Source organism: Bidens hawaiensis, unplaced genomic scaffold (genome assembly GCF_021521415.1).
Source record: "Bidens hawaiensis isolate Kalapana, Puna unplaced genomic scaffold, B.hawaiensis_p1.1 tig00030215_1, whole genome shotgun sequence".
In the NCBI taxonomy this organism is placed as follows: domain Eukaryota; kingdom Viridiplantae; phylum Streptophyta; class Magnoliopsida; order Asterales; family Asteraceae; genus Bidens; species Bidens hawaiensis.
The window spans coordinates 238,113-256,223 of NW_027495027.1; the positions used below are offsets into that span (position 1 = coordinate 238,113).

The following is an 18,111-nucleotide window of genomic DNA, read 5'->3' on the forward strand; positions in this document are numbered from 1 at the left end:
TTATTAAGCTAAAAAGACTTTTGATTAGTCGTTATTGTGTATGGTAAGTAAAAGTTTAAGGTGATATAAACTAAATCTGTTGAACTTATTGTGGAGATTCATTTTGAAGATGTCTGCATGTCCCTAGATACATCTCTCCGAATGATAGGCAGAAAAGCAATTACCCAGTCATACACGAGCCTGTTGGTGTCTTGATCGCGAAAAAAAAATTGTGTATATATATGTGTAAACTAATATAAAGTAATTTAATTTTAAAAACTTAAAGGAGCACCAGGGAACTATAGGGGTGGGGCATAAAAATAAGTCCTAAACACCCTGAATGTAAGGCATGTAAGTCCGGATGGCATGTAAGTCCAACGTTCAACCTTAAAGCTTAAATTTTTATTTTTTTTTATATAAGGAAATTTCTTTTGATCAAGCATTAGGGGTTGGAGTCAAATTAGGGTGATCTGGGGAAAGCCAAATAAGCTCTAAGAAGATATAGGGGGTATCAGAGGTCCATAAGTGATGTCCATATAAGTTTTATGCCTAATTGAACCTAAGCATATCACTGGCGCGATGAAAGTCATGCTAAGTTCTAATTACCTGCCATCAACCTTTTCACTATGTCATAATAATGCTGAAAATGAATCATTGTGAAAGTATCTTAATCAATACGATCTCATGTTCGGATCTTTTCTTAGAAAGGCCGGTTGTTTTCAAATTGCTAAAATTCGATCCCAAATATATGCTAATTTTCTGAATGTTATTTATTTTATTTTATTTTATTTTACCTTATATTTACTCATATTAAAACAAATGTCTTCAAGAAATCGATTTTTGATCAGGGTTATTTTTCAAAATGAGTGGGTCAGTTTTTTGGTTCAACTGGTGTTTTGGTTCTCGGGATGGTTAGATAGGTCCAATGGATTTCCTGGTTCTCGGCCAGATCAGATTGGCTCAGCGAACTCAGTCTTTGTGAGTTCTCGGCTTTCAGTAAATGGTTCTCGGCCATATGTTATCGATCAGTAAATATTTTTGGCGAAGCTTGATGTGACCAGGTAGCTTAAAAGGCACCCATTATCACTTATTGATCATTCTTGAAACTTGCAACTTCTATTATCTTCCAAAATCTTCTCTCATTATAACCATCAAATCCTTCACCTACTCGCCGCCATACATCTATTCTTGTCTCCTTGTACTTTCAAGTAGATTTCTTTAAAAGGTAACGAAATCTAATATGGTTGAAAGGTTTTCGGTGATCATTGGATTTACTTGATTCATCATTCAGAAGGTTTGTTTGTTTTCTATTTGAAGTTATTGATTATCGGTTTAGTCATTGATTGTAGTTATAGGTTTGGTCATCAATGGTGATTGGTGGTGTGATGATGATAATGAATAGTGCTCTGAGGTTCTCAGCATGGACTGACCAGATTCTTTTGATCAATCAGAGAGATCTTCGGTTTGAAGATGTTTTGAAGCATTCTCGGTCAAACTTTGACCGAGGATTCATTGGTTCTACCAAAGATACATCGTGTTTGACTTTTCTGAGTCAATCAAGCCTAATACTTGTTGCTGTTCATGATAACTAAGGTCATGTTCATCTTCATCTTATGGGAAGTAGCATGACCTGTGCTGGATTACTAGCCAGGTTTAGTATTACCGGAATAAAGGCCTTAAATAAAACACTCAACTTCCAAATGTCTATTTAGAAGTTACAGTATACACGCCGGAAGGCCTAAATGAAGGTTTAGAAGCATGCTAGACGTTTATAACTGGAGTTTTTGTGATCAAGCAATGTTGAGTCGTGTTTTCGGTTTATGCTTGCAGTCTTTGGTTTTGGTTTTGGGCTGTTTTGGGCCTTTCATTGTAAACCTAGATCTGTTGATCTCGGTGGGCTTTTGGGTAGTATTGGCCTAGTTAGTAGTATATATAGAACATATGTTAACAGTTTAAGGTTGTTCGTCCATTGTAACTCAACCGTGTAAGTGATTAAGGGCTTAAGCACCCGACGTATAATATACGTGTGTTTTGAAGTCTCTTTATTATGTTCTTCTGTTTGGTTTTACGTGAGATATTGTGTATTGCATAGAATCGGCTTGAGATTAGTTTCCGCCTAATCTTCAAGTATACTGATGTCACATTGAAAGATCCGTCGAGGGACTTACATTATTATAACATTTTTTAATTCATCTAGAAAGAACTCGGCTCGAAACTCAACACGAAAACTCGAAACTTGAAACTCGATTTTTTTTAATTCGACTTGACCCGACCGACTCGACTCAAATGACTCAACTCGAAAAACTCAACTCGAAACTTGACTTGACTCGAAAAAGTTGACTTGACTCGAAACTTGACTCGAAAACGATTTGACTCGAAAAACCCGACTCGACTCGAAATGCTCATTCGAAAACGACTTGAAAAACTCAACTCGACAACTCAATTTGGCTCGACTCAAAAAACTTGAAACTCGACTTGAAAAACTTGACTCGAAAAACTCGACTCAACTCGAAACGTAACTTGAAAAACTTGAATAAGATTTTGGTTAGTTGACTTATTATTATTTTATTATTATTATTATTATTATGAAGACTTGAATGGTGAGACTTTGAGTGGTGTTTTCTTTTTTTTTTCTTTCCAAGAACTGATCTTATTTATCCCAAATAGTTCATCATCCATCAACAACTACCACCACCACGCATAGTAAATAAAACCCGCAATCAGCAATGACCACAGGCTTAGAGCAACTCCCACTGTCGGATCAAACCTTCTCAATTGCCTTCACCATATCCATACCTTCGACCACCTATAGATCCACAGAAACAAGACCATCCACAATTGATTCGAATGGAATGGAGAGCACTCGAGTGGGATGAAGGATTCGGTTCAAATGGTTCGAATGGTTTGGGGAATCGAATGGTAGTTAGTCGACTCGAATCACTGTACTGAATACCAGTCGGTTGGAATAAATGGATTCGCATGGAATTTTGGTCGACTCGAATATGATATTCGACTAGAATTTTGATTCGATATGTAATCTTGTCTTCTTGTTTAACCTTGTAGCTTTTTCCTTTCATGGAAATATGAGTTTCAAAGGAATATTAATAATTGCTTGATGTTGTAATACCATAATTTACATTTTTTTGTCCCCGCCGTGTAGATCCGGGTTGACTCGATACCGTTTGTTGGGAACGTGTTAATTACAATGTGCTCAAATGTTTAATATGATCAAAGACGCGGAAAACATTTTCTGGTTAATTAAGGAAAAAGATATGATTTCAGTTGTCATAATCTTGATCATGTTAAAGGTTTAAGTGTATTTAGAGAAATGATAAAAACACGTTTGACTCCCGATGATTTCACATACACGAGGGCACTAGCTGCGTGTTCGGGTCTCGCGTCATCCGTTTTCGGTAGACAAATTCACGGGAATTTGATTAGAACGAGGTTAACTGACGATACAGGTGTCGGTAACGCGCTTATTAACATGTATGCAAAATGCGGTTCGATCAAACACGCGGTTACTGTTTTTAACCAAATGGGGTTTCGTAATATTGTTTCGTGGAATACGCTCATGGCGGGACGTTTAAAGTTGAACCTGATTCGGTCACGTTTATCGCACGTACTTTTAACTGGTTTGAACCACACGGGACGTGTGGAAGAGGGGAAGTTTTACTTTAACGAAATGCAAGGAAGTTATGGGATTGCTCCGAGCGTTGACCATGTGGCTTGCATGGTTGACTTGCTCGGGCGGGCCCGGAGGGTGAAGGAGGCGAAAGAGTATATGGAAAGGTATTGTTTTGAACACGACCCGGTTGTTCTTGGGTGTTTATTGTCTGCGTGTCGGGTGAATGGTGATGTTGTTGTGGGAAAGCGTACGGCTGAACAGTTTTTGAAGGTTCATAAAGTTTCTACTTCATCGTACGTGTTGTTGTCGAATCTTTATGCTTCGGAGAGCATGTGGGATGGCGTGGCAGAGGCGAGAAAACGACTCAAATTATGAATCGAATCGAGTGGATGATTCAGTGTGAATGGATGGATTTGAGACTCGATTGGTTTGGGATCGACTGGAATGAGTGGACTCAATTGATTCGGTTCGAATGGATAGATAGATCTGTGAACTCGAATGGAATGGAATTTTCTGACCGGATGCAATGAATCTTGAGACTCTGATGGAATTTTCAAATGAAATTGAAGACACAAAAGTCAACTCCAAGCACTTCTAGTAATGAATGAGATTCGATTCGATTCGATTCAAATACCAAACACCTTTTCACAAACCAAGTGCTTACTTACTAGTACACCCAAACACTCAAATTTCACACCAACACACCAAAACATAAATTTTCACAAACTTTCCGCAACAAAGAAAACTTGAGTTTCTTGTTGTAAACCCGTAACCCACTTTTTCACACAAAAACAACTTCAAATCCCACAAAAACTAAGATCAAAATTCGAAAAATTTGACCCGAAAATCACAAAAAGTTGAGCCGAAAACTCTGATACCACTTGTAAGTCCTCTAGAATGGATCTAACAACTTTACTCGGATCAATCCGTGTTGTTGGTTAGCGGAAATCACCAACAACACTCGGTTCTCGGATCTTAGTTTGGTTAGTTTATTTGCTTAAAACAAGAAGAAGATAGACGGAGATAGAGAGAACTTTATTTACTGGAGTTGTGAGAATAAGTTGTTATGTTAAGTTGTTTGGATAAATGGGTTAAGTGACCTTTTTATAGGGTCCCCATTTCTTTAAAGTTTACATTTTAACCATACGAAATAAACGTACCGAGTACGTAATAAATCGACTAAAAGCAAACTAGAACGACATACACAACCTAAAAACAATATAGAATATTGGCGCTATAGATATTGATCATAAGTGGCATGAAATTGTGAAGATCGGTTGCAAGTTAATTAGTCCCGGACTGTTAAAGTTGCTTTCATTGACAACTAGGCTAGCATTTATGGTGTTTTATGTTGATGTTTCCGGTTGATGTTTCCAACTAATGTTACTACTATAAATGTACGTATTTATAATCGCCAACTATTAAGGAACAACTAAATGTTGGGATAATTCAACCCCTATATAAAGGAATCTTCTTGTGTGATTTACAATAATGATTTAAGAACTTATAGTTATTTGTAGAAACCTTTTGTTTTATCTAACTATTGATTCCATGAAACCTTTAAAATACATTACTTTGAAAGTAAAATATATGTGATTAAGAAAGATGTCCAGTATATATTCGAAACATGAACCCTACACCAGCTCTATACTTTGGTCAAATCAATACTAAACAAATTCGTGTTGGATTGGTGTTTTGGTATGTTATCTTGGGATTAGACTCGATAAAATATATTTCATGTAAAGAGCCCTATACTTTTGAAGTGTAAAAACCCCTATACTTTTCAAGGGTAATTGATTCTTGACACACTATCGATATCCAACACTTCTTTTTCAAAACTATGAGCATATTTGAGAAAATCTTTAACTCGTTTGGCTAAATTGAAAGTTTTCAAACATTTATCTCGCTTCAACTACTGATACTTGTTGATAAGCTAGCTTGTTGGTGCATGTTTGTGTCAGTAGTTCATATATTAATTGTTAATTATCGAGTCTATAAAATATACATTGTTTTTGTGTTTTTTGTTAAGGCTGGAGCGAATTTACTGATAGGCGAAGATAGCTAAGTGGCGAACTTAGCAAGTTCGCCAGGTCTGTAAGAGGCGAACATGCTGAGTATATGAAGCATGTTCGGCCTAGGGTTTAGGTTACTTCCTCTAGCCGATAAACTTCTGTGTTTGGTGTTCTTGTGTTGATAAACTATCGTGCTAGTTGATCAATAAACGAATATTTAGTTACACCCGTGTTTCTACTTGTTTCTCACACTCATAATATTCTACCGACGATATCTAAGAGGATTTCGCACCCTTAGGAGTTCTTGACAGTCTTGTATCGATCCGGCTAGTGACCTACATGGCTATTGCAATTTAACCAAACTCGATTGAAAACAAGAGTTTTTTTTCCCAAACTAGTGTTGGTTGAAAAAAATATTTACCATTTTAGTGTTCCTTCAAAACTATTTACCAAACTAGTGTTGATGGAAAAAAAATATTTACCACTTTGATGTTTTCTTTTATTTTGTATTCATCTTTACTTTTAAATCTAGTTTTTCTATTAGGCAGTATATTATTTATTTTTGTTACATATTTCCTATACATGTTTTATCCGATAAATTCATAAAGTTTTTTATATATTATGATTATCAACACTAGTTTGTGTGTGAACATTCGAAGAAAAGGAGAATTTTTTACCAAACTATTGTTGGTGGAAAAAGTATTTACCATTTTGGTGTTCCATGAAAACTATTTACCAAACTAGTGTTTTCCTTTATTTTCTATTCTTATTTTTAAATTCTTTTATTGGAGTCTTTTAATTTTTTTGATTTAGTTAATCGATTATTTATTTTTTATAGTATAATGCTTATGTATATTTTTATTCATCAATCCAGTATCTTCTTTTTTATATATATTTTCTTATCGGTCAGCTTTTCTTTTCTTTCTTTCTTTTTTTTTTAGTATTTTCACTAATTGTTATAATTCTTTTCTTCTTCTTTTATTTTTTATCTACTATTGTCAAATATAAAAACAAATAAATCATCTAAATAAATTCAAAATGAAATAAGAAACATAAAAAGATAACCAAATATTAAAACTTAACCTGCTACGAGCCACGAGTCTCAATATCAAATATAAACGAAAATATGAAATTCAAAGAACACAAACAAAAAGGCAAAAATGTCAAATGAAGTTGAGTCGCTACCGATCTCTACAACTATAAACAAATTTTAAAAAAATGTGTAAAACAAAATGAATATGCTACACTGAACATATTTAAAACCAAAAGAATCCAGAACATTAGTACCAGTTAGGTTCATTACCGTACTGTAACTTAACCCAAAAATAAATTCGTAAATGAACATATTTAAAACAAAAAAATAACATAATTTGGTAAAACCCAGACGTTGCAGTGATTATTCGAAGTGGATTTGATCGGTATCGGTTAGGTTCGTCAAAGTCTCGAAACTAAACCTAAAAAATAAAATTCGTAAAATGAATATATTTAAATAAAAGCAAAAAATAAATACATTTGAAAACAATTAAAAAAAAGAAATAAAAAGAATAGCAACAAGATAAAAAAAAAGATAAGAAAAGTTTTGTTGATAAAATATAAAAAAAAGGTTAACTAATATAAAAATAATAAAAAAAGAAACTCTTATGATGATTTAATAATAAAAGATGAACAGAAAATAAATGAAAACACTAGTTTGGTAAATAGTTTTCATAGAACACCAAAATAGTAAATACTTTTTACATCAACGATAGTTTGATAAAAAATTCAACAAAAAAGACAAAAAGATCTTAATTCGATAACTTTGGAACTAGGAATGACAATAAGATTGGTATTTGATAATCATAGCTCCTACCAGTCTGAAAATTATAAAAAGGTATAATCAAAGATTCACTGATTGGTTGATGGTTCATCTTTTTCACTGTGTGAACTTTCAAAAGAAAGGAGCTCCTGAGATCATGATTTGATAACTTGGCTTATAAAAAATTATTAAGATTTCATTGATTGGTGGGATTTATTTATTTTTTTTTAACTTTCACAAGAAAAGGAAAACGAAGATTTTTTTCAACTTGTGTTATAAAATATTATTAAGATTCATTTGATAACTTGGGTTATAAAAAAATTATTAAGATTTTTTTTAACTTGGGTTATAAAATAACGAATTGAATGAATTATTTTGAGGAAACAAAAAACAGATGTTTGGTTGGTTAATAAAATTAAATCAATAATAATTACATAAAGAGTCACATTTCATACAAAAATAACTTATTAAATAAATGATGTATAATTATTCATTATTAGAAAGGTTGTCACTATTGCAATTTTATTGGATTAAAAAAATAAATAAGACTAATTTTATAGATATGTTATAGTAATATAGTTGTGGAAATTGCCAGAATTTAGCATTTTGTTAATATTTATAAATCTTCTATCTACCTATATATTAAGCAACACAATTTTCTACATGTCATTCAATTAAACTCTCCATATAGGCTGCCAAGTGCACAAGTTTTTATTTTTATAATTTTCTCTTCATGAATGATAAAATGAAAAATATATTGTTGGTGGGAAGTGAACTCACCACCTTGCTTTTAGAATGTTTGTGACTTATCAACTCAACTAGGATGAATTGATGTTAGCTTTCTCTTTTTCTTAATTGGTATAGATTCATAACCTTTCATTTGGTTTTATCATCCGTGTATCACATGGGTTCTATCCTAGTATACTATTAAATCAATAGCTCTTTTCATAAATAATAAATAATATGTATTCTCATAATTTTTTTGTTAATAAAATAATTCAAAATTATATTAAATTACATTCAACATATTCTAATCTACTATAATAATAATAATAATAATAATAATTATTATTATTATTATACATGTGTTTCTTAATAAGTTTGGGTTTTCTTTTCATAGATTCATGGTAGTTATTTTTTATTTTGATTTCATTTTGATTTTTGGTTTTTGTTCGTTTTGTTTTTATAAAGTTGTGTTGTACACGGGTGAATAACCTAGTTACTTAATAAGGTAAACAAAACTTTTTCTATATTTACTCATCGGTTTATCAAAGGTCGTAAAATTTTACACTAATAAAATTACATGAGTTATAGTCATATAACTATTTATCTATTTATTACATGCAAAGAGAAAAGTTCAAAAGAATTTGGATAACATAAATTTCATTTATCATATCCCAAATTTGCTCCTGGGGGTTTGAAAAAACGTGAAACTTGTTTAATTCTATTAATTTCTTGATGTGAATGGCTGAATGCTATTACATAATGATGGTTTAGTTCTACTCATTTCCTGTTGTGAATGCTATTATATAATGATCGATGTATAGATAATGATTAAGGACATAATTTATAAAATTGAAATGATATATTCATGTTAACAGTGACCTCAACCACTAGATATGACAAACTAAATGAGTGAATATCTTACTAATATATTAAATTAAGATTATTCTTTTCATGTGTCCTTATTCTAGCCTATCCATATATGATTCCATGTAATCACATTTTCATATCAATAATTTTCATATATTCACAATTATTTTTAATCCACTAAATTAAAATAAGCATTCCAATTTAATTCAATTAAATCTACAATTAAATCTATTTATTCAAATTAATGCAATTAACTCCATGATTAAGTATATTTATTCTAATTAGTAACCACATTGTCAATGATTTAATTTACTCTTGGGGAAAGAAAAAGAGCCGGTGAATGGTGATCAAACCGAATGTTCTTTAAGTTTTCTTTATTTATTTATTAAGAAATAGCATGAAAAATGCTATAAAAATATAGATATCTCTGAAAATTATTTAAAAAAACACTCTAAAAGAAAAAAGAAAAAAAAAGTTCTTTAAAACAATTAGGAACATTTAAAAAAATTAAATAAGGCTGTTTAAAAAGAGATTTTTGAAAATTTAGTGTGATACATTTTAAAGCTGGTATGTATTTGTAAACTTAATTTTCAAATAATATTACAAAATCTTTTACTAATATGTGTTTTTTATTTTTTTCAAGTCTAATGGTTCATTTATGTTATATTATTTCTTATTTATTGCATTGTTTATTTATAAAGTATTTTCTTTTATGTTATAGATATAGTTTAACATCTTTTGTAACATCTGAGGGTAAAAAACTTATGTCAAATATTTGTGTTGACTGAATGCGTAGTTTAAATTTTATATTGTTTGTTGATATGTTTTCCAGTAGTTATGACATGAAAAATGCTATAAAAATATAGATATCTCTGAAAATTATTTATAGAAAACACTATAAAAGAAAAAAGAAAAAAAAGTTCTTTAGAACAATTAGGAACATTTAAAAAAATTAAATAAGGCTGTTTAAAAAGAGATTTTCGAAAACTTAATGTGATACATTTTAAAGCTGGTATGTATTTGTAAACTTAGTTTTCAATTAATATTACAAAATCTTTTACTAATATGTGTTTTTTATTTTTTTCAAGTCTAATGGTTCATTTATGTTATATTATTTCTTATTTATTACATTGTTTATTTATAAAGTATTTTCTTTTTATGTTATAGATATAGTTTAACATTTTTTGTAACATCTAAGGGTAAAAAACTTATGTCAAATATTTGTGTTGACTGAATGTGTAGTTTAAATTTTATATTGTTTGTTGATATGTACACACGGGTTATTATCCTAGTAAGAGAATAATATGTGAAAATGATGAAAGTGATATATCACAATAACTTAAAATGATAGCGCATTTCTCTCTTATTTTTGACTTGTATTAAATAAGCATAAGTGTAACTAATACATATATATACGATAAAAAAATAGAAGTTTATAGATCATGATTATCAATTAGCATTACCGACTAGACTATCACGGGTCAAAGATTGTTTTGGTAAAAAATTGACAATGGTAATTTCGTAACCAAATTAGTAATTGGGACTTGGTGCTTATATGAAATGAACGTAAAAGTGCTTGAACACAAGGATTTGTTGCGAGGAAAAAACCCGTTATCCTTAGGATAACAAGCAAAAAACCCCGGACGGTGAAAACTATCACCACCGGTTTATTAATAACAAAGGTGATTACAATGGTGGTGCTCAAACTTGATCGTGATTATAGAAAATGCGAGTACTAATAAGTCTCGTGTGTCTAGAGTGTGTGTTTTATGATCCGTATAGAGCTCTATATATACATAAAAATAGATAACAAGAATTCCTATAATTATGGAAACAGGAGACTAAATCAATTAGCCGTTTATTCTCTCCATTTAGCACGTTTTCCTTTTCCAACACGTCCTATTAACGGCAAGTCCGGGTCTTTAGGCAATCATGGTGACATCTTTTGACCTGGTAAATATGGAAAGGCTGCAAATAAATTGTTTCCCACGTTTCCTTTTTAACCACGCGCTAATAACTGCAGGTCCGAGTCTCCGGGAGATCATGGCAACGTCATTTGACTTATTTAAACAAGGAAAATAGCGAACAAATTGTTAATTTATACAATATATTTAGGATACCTGTTACCTCGGAAGATACCATTTCTTGAAGTTATCCCGAACATACTGCTGGCTGAGGATACCAAAAATCCAAGCCCTAACAATTGTGCCCAAATTTAATAGCTGTTGATGTGGATTACAGCTGTAAAATTTCTGAAATTTGAATTCTACACGCTTGAAGGATCTCACTGCACGTGTCATTCATCTGCTACCATATTAAACCCTTGGATATCTTTATATTTATCCATGATAAATATTTCCCAAATCATTCGGTCATCTTCCTAGGTAATCCTCTTTCTCTCTTTGCTCTTCATCTTCAATCACCATGAGTAAAAAACTCAAGTTCTCCGTTATCAAGTCCAGGCTCAGGAGGCTAAGGCTGCTGGGTTGGAGACTCCCTTTTGGGATGTGGTAGCTTGGGAGAAGATTGTGGCGGAGCTGAGCGGAGAGAGTGTGGAAGAGCCATGGCCGAGCACGGCGGATAAGGTGGTTGATGAGGCAGTGAAGGATCAACAGGGCAATGATGGCGATAAAGACAAGGCCTAAGCCCGGTTTTTATGAATGTTTGTTTGGGGTTTATGATGGTTCGTTGTAGGTTTGTTGTATTTTGAACAATTAGAACTTGTGTCTTGAACTGTTAGGCTTAAGATAACAGGATACATGGGTGGAGGGATCTTTGACTTTTCAAGACGAAGCCCATGTTATTTTAACTTTTGAACATTTAGCAATGCTTGGGTGGAGGGATCCTCCACTTGTTGAAGACGAAGCCCTTGTATTGTCTTTTTATCTATCTGCATTTAATGTTAGTAATGATATGATCTTTTGGCTTTAAGTATCGTGCCTAGTAACTTGTAAATTGGAATATTATATGTCTTTAATTTTCTGAAATAAGTTATTTTGATGATAATGTATCCTGAAAACATGGTTCTAAAATATTTTTTACCATTTTGAGAATAATGAATCCTGATTGTAAAATGTTTTACTGATTATAAGTCTTTAGAAAACATAATCAAAAGGATTATCAGGAATCGGTAAAAAAATATCTTAAGGATAATATATTCTTACGCCTTGTGTGATTTATCACAATCAAACCAAAAGATTATATTTTGAAGTATAAATCGAGTGATAAAACTAAATGTAAAGAGTACATTTGTGGAGATCATTCATAAATCTAATGGGCTTACATGTGATGTCCCCAATCGTTGATCTTTTTAAGTATAAAGCTTCTGGGGTTTTGTTAAGTTAAAAACAACTTAGTATCCTTCTTAGATTCAGTGATCTGTCAAAACAAAGTTAGATAATTCTGGCGATAAAGCCCATTAACTGGCGATAAAGCCTTTTAACTGGCGACTAGGCCTTTACTTTAGAGACATGAAAATGTCCAATCTTGAGATAATACTGGGGAAGATCGCAAACGCATGGGCATGATTATGCCAAAACTTTAGATAACACGAATGTGTTAAAAACCGTTTGTGTGACACGTCTGCCACTTATCTTAAGGATTCGGTATATAGCCAACAACAGACGGATTGTCAGCTGGTCCGGTCAGCCTGCCTCGAACTATACTCGAATCATCGTGCGCTCCAGGCGTCGTTAGAAAGGTGAAGACCTTTAAACCATTTAAGATATCCAAGATATCATATTCGTGCGCCCTGGCGGTCGTGGGAAAGGTGAAGACCTTTAAACCTTGAGGGATATCATGGATATCATATTCGTTTGGGAGGTGATCAGCCTCTGACTGTTGTTGAGATAACATATCCTTAGGATAACTGCAAAACACTAAGCTCTTGATGTCACACCCTGAGTCAGGGCCTGGGTGCGACCCCCGTTAGTTGGTATCCGGTTTTGAAAATATATCAGAGTTGCGGGTTATTAGCGGAAGTCTTTTAAAATATAATATTCATTTATAAAATATCGGGTTAGAATACCCGTTTGGATATTGTAAAATATCAGCGAAAGTCTTTTTAGATAAAATATTATTATATTGAAATCTCAAGAATTGAACACCCGTTTTAGTATTCCAAATATCTGCCTTTTTGAAAATATAATTCTTTAATAACATTCTGAATACATATCTGAGCCATCAGATCACCTCTAATGACTATATCTCCAATCTTCTATCAGTCCTGCCTGTCAGTTCTATTCTTTTACAGTTCCCTGAAATGTGGGGGAAGAATACGTCAGCACACAACTGGTGAATGACGCTGACTCAATAATACCAGTGTGTAAACCAATAACAATACCTTTGTGACAATACTCATTAGGCACCCAACTCAATTGGGTTATAATTACCCTAAGTACATGTACAATTAATCATATACACAATATCATTTCTCTGATCAGTCCTGTAGACTACCAGAGGCATGTTTGATGATATGCATGGCCTCGGGGAAATCCAAGTCATCATGTATGTATGGATCCAGACACATGTATACTCTTAATTTGAGTATGCCTGTTTCTCATTATTGTAACACAAAGTTTTATGGATTCGTAAATCTATGTAAATAGTTCAGACTCTAAAAGAGTTGTAAAAGTTTAGGGCGTATTCACCTTATACGATTGTAAATCACTTTATGACACTGATTCCTGTATACTTGATCAGTTTCGGTTACTGACCCCTGTTTGTAAATCAGTTTCTGTTACTGATTCCTGTTTCTGTTTTCAGCTTTCTGATTGATTGCTTGACTGTTATCTCGGACCTATAGTACGAGTATAACATTTGTATAAATATCTAGATCTACGATCTAGCTTCAGACCCCGTAGTTTGTTTTATATAGCTGTAACCTTAACAATTCATTTGTTTGTACAAAACATGTGGACCTTTAGTCCTTTTGTTTGTTTATCAGGTTTTCTTCTTCAGGAAGAAACATTACTTTGTCTATAACCTATGAATGAATAGTATATTTCTTAATTATTAAGAAATACTATTTTTAACTATACCCTTTGTATATAAATGTTGAGTTTCTTAATCATGAAGAAACTATAATTAGATTATAACCTGTGCTTATGAAAAGTTATATTACGCTTATCAGTAATCAAGGTTCGGGCTATACCCCCGACTATGGTCTAAGCTATTATAATAATAATAAAATAATAACTTAATCAGAACCCCTACCTCCCACAGGTATCTAGAGTTAATTGCCTATAACTGATCGATCGGCAATTCTACTCTATATCACGTAACAGAGTTTACACCGTCAGAGCTTCGGAGCTTGGCATGCTTCACGAGGTTGGCACACAAAACTATGCAAAACGTGTGAAAAGTGAAGTTGTTGGTGTGAGTTGGAATGTGCCGAACCCCTTCCATTTATAGCTGAAATCGTGCATCTTCGCGTATCGCGAAGCTGCTTCGCGTATCGCGAAGGTGCACTAGCTATGCTGAGTCATCAGTAGGGTTGCCACGTGTCGCCACGTGTCACCAGGTGCTGCCACGTGTCTCCACGTGTCACGCATGTAGAGATGCAACTTCGCGTATCGCGAAGATGTCTTCGCGTATCGTGAAGATGCTTCAATGTCGGTCCAAGTCTTTTGTCAAACGCCACATTACGCCCGAGTCCGAGTCCGAGTCCGTGTCCGTGTCCGAGTCCGAGTCCGAGTCCGTGCGCGTTGCGCGTCGGGTGCTTCGCACCCTCCGCTAGGACTATGGAGAGTGATTAGCAACATTAAAACATTTCTATGGAAACTTGCTTCCTTATAAAGAGCTTCCATTTCTTTGTTTGTTTCTATGTGAGATGGAAATTCCATTCCTTATTTATTCCCATGTGAAATGCTTTTACTTTCTTTCATCTTTCCATGTGGGATAGACTTTCTTAACATAAGAATGCTTTTGTTTTTCTTTATCTCATTCTTCCCATTACTTGTCTTTGAGATTATTTTTAATCTTTCAACCTTCAAAGTTGGCAACTTTAAACCAAAATAAATGTGGGGTTTTGTTTTTTTTCCTAGATGTTACACTTGATGAGGGGTGGGTGTTATCCTGGCTAATAGATGTTTATCCCTCCGATGCTTAAGTTAGAAAACTTGATTTAGAAATAATAGAGTTAAAAAATGTAAGAATAGATAAGGAAACATACCTTCCTCTTGAGGATACCAACATACCAGTTAAGTATACTAACAGAAATACGCCTTGAGGTGGATAGCGTTCCAGGCTCTTAGTATAGGAACACCTTCCATAGTGATTAACCTGTAGGCCCCTTTACCTGCTTCTGAATCAATTAAGTAAGGGCCTTCCCACTTTGGATCTAGCTTTCCAACAGCTGGGTTAGTGGTATTCTAGAATGCCTTTCTTAATACCATATCTCCTACTTGGAATCTTCGAATTATGATATTCTTGTTGTAGGACTTGGCTATTTTTTGTTGGTATGCAGCCATTCTTATTCTGGCGAGATCTCTGAGTTCATCGATGGTATCCAAGTCTTCGGTAAGACTTTGGTTGTTGGACTCAGTATCCTGGATGCTGGTTCTTGCTGTAGGGATCACCATCTCGGTAGGGATAACAGCTTCGGCCCCAAACACCAAGGAGAAAGGTGTCTGCCCTGTTGCGTTTTTTGAAGTGGTCATGTCGGCCCAAAGAACAAATGGTAGTTCCTCAGCCGATTTACCCTTCTTGGACCTCAATTTCTTCTTCAGATTGTTGATAATGATCTTGTTACTGGATTCTGCTTGACCATTAGCTTGAGGATGTACTGGAGTTGAGGTCACCATCTTGATTCCCCCAACTTTCACAGAAGTTGGTTGTTCTTTTTCCGATGAATTGTGATCCATTGTCACAAACAATCTCTGTTGGGATACCGAATCTTGTTAAGATGTTGCGTTTGATGAATGAGATCACATCCTTTTCTTTGACTTGAACAAATGTCTCTACTTCGATCCACTTGGAGAAGTAATCCGTCATTGCTAGCATAAAGACTTTTCCACCAGGAGCCTTGGGCAGCTTTCCCACAATATCCATTCCCCACTTCATAAATGGCCATGGGGAGATGATAGGATATAATGGTTCAGCTGGTTGATGTAATATGTTGCTATGTCTTTGGCAAGCATCACACCTCTTAGAGAAATCCATTGCATCTCTCTTCATTGTTGGCCAGAAGTAGCATGTCCTTAGTATCTTGGATGCTAAGGCTCTACCCCCCAGTATGGTTTTCACAATCGTCTTCATGTATGTCTTTGAGAACTTCTTGTGCTTCTTGATATTCCAAGCATCTTAGGTAATGGACCTGCAAGTGATTTTCTATACAAAACATTATTTAAGATAATGTATTGGGTTACCTTCGTTCGGAAAGCTCTGGATTTTCCCCTTCTAGGATCTCGCTATCCTAAAGATACCGTATTATGGGATTAGTCCAAGACGCTGGTTATCCTTAGAATTCGAAGTCTCTAAGACTTCTAAGTTCTCCTTTGTTGATGGAGTCAAGATATGCACGATAGGTATCTTGACATCTCCTGGTATCTTGAGAGCTGATGCCAAGTTTGCTAAGGCATCTGCTTCAGTGTTCTCTTCTCTTGGTACCTTGCACTATGTCAAATGTCTCGAAATACATAGCTAATTGCTTAACTATTTCTAAATATCTCGCTAGGTTTTCTGCATTTACTGCATAAGATCCATTGAAATGGTTAGCTAATAACAAAGAATCAACATAAACTTGTAGATACCTGACCTTCATATCCTTAGCTAATTGCAAACTAGCTATTAAGGCTTCATATTCAGCCTCATTATTAGTAGCCTAAAATTCACAAGATATGGATAGAGGTATTATGTCCCCCTGTGGCGATTTTAGCAGGATACCTAGACCTGTTCCTCTTATGTTGGAGGCCTCATCGGTATGCAGAGTTCAATTTTCCTTGATGTCCAATTGTTGAACCTCCTTCTCTACTTCCTCAAGTATATCCTGGCTAAAATCAGCCACAAAGTCGGCAAGTGCCTGAGATTTTATGGCTGTCCTTGGTTCATACAAGATATCGTATGCACTAAGTTTCACAACCCATTTTGCCATCCTACCTGACATTTCTGATTTTCTCAAAACAGCTTTAATAGGATAGTTAGTCTTTACATTTATAGCATGAGTTTCAAAGTAATGTCTAAGTTTAGTGGAAGCCATTATAAGTGCTAAAATTAATTTTTTAAGATAAGAATACCTGGATTCAGCATCTATTAGACTTTTACTTACATAGTATATCAGATGTTGTTGACTTTTATGATCTTTGACCAACACAACACTGATTGCGCTCCCAGAAACGGCTAGGTACAGGGATAATGGCTCATCATCAACCGGCTTCATCAGGAGTGGCGTTGAGGATAAGTATTCCTTCAGGGATACCAATGCCCTTTCTTGCTTCTCTCCCCATTCGAACTTTTGATTTTTCCTTAGGATATCATAGAATTCTTTACACTTCTCTGAAGATCTTGAGATGAATCTGTTGAGAGCAGCTATTCTTCCTGTTAATCTATGGACATCTTTGACATTTCTTGGTGATTTGATATCCAGGATAGCCTTGATCTACTCTGGGCTTGCTTCTATTCCTCTTTTGGTGACCATGTATCCCAGGAATTTTCCTGCTTTGACCCCAAAGTGACACTTGGCTAGATTCAATTCCATGTTGTATTCATCCAGGATATCAAATGCTATTGCCAAGTCTTTGAGATGATCCTCTGCCTTCTTCGACTTTACCACCATGTCATTTATGTAGACTTCCATCGTGTCCCCCTAGTTGGTCTTTGAACATCATGTTGACGAGCCTTTGGTATGTTGCAACCTGCATTTTTAAGTCCAAAACGCATTGTTGTATAACAGTATATACCTGTGGGAGTCATGAAGGCCGTGTCTTCTTGATCTAAAGACTCCATTTGAATCTGTTGAAATCCTGAGATGCGTCCATGAATGTTAGCAGCTCGAGGCCAGCAGTTGCATCCACCATTGAGTCAATGTGCGGGAGTGGGAATGGGTCTTTTGGACAGGCCTTATTCAGGTCCGTGAAGTCCACACACACTCTCCATTTTCCATTTTT

General features: G+C 34.3%; 1 pseudogene; it reads left to right on the top strand.

Annotated features, from left to right (window-relative positions):
* The first annotated feature begins 3,307 nt into the window (after positions 1-3,307).
* LOC143580063 (pentatricopeptide repeat-containing protein At2g13600 pseudogene) lies at positions 3,308-3,982 on the top strand (annotated as a pseudogene).
* The last annotated feature ends 14,129 nt before the right edge of the window (positions 3,983-18,111 follow it).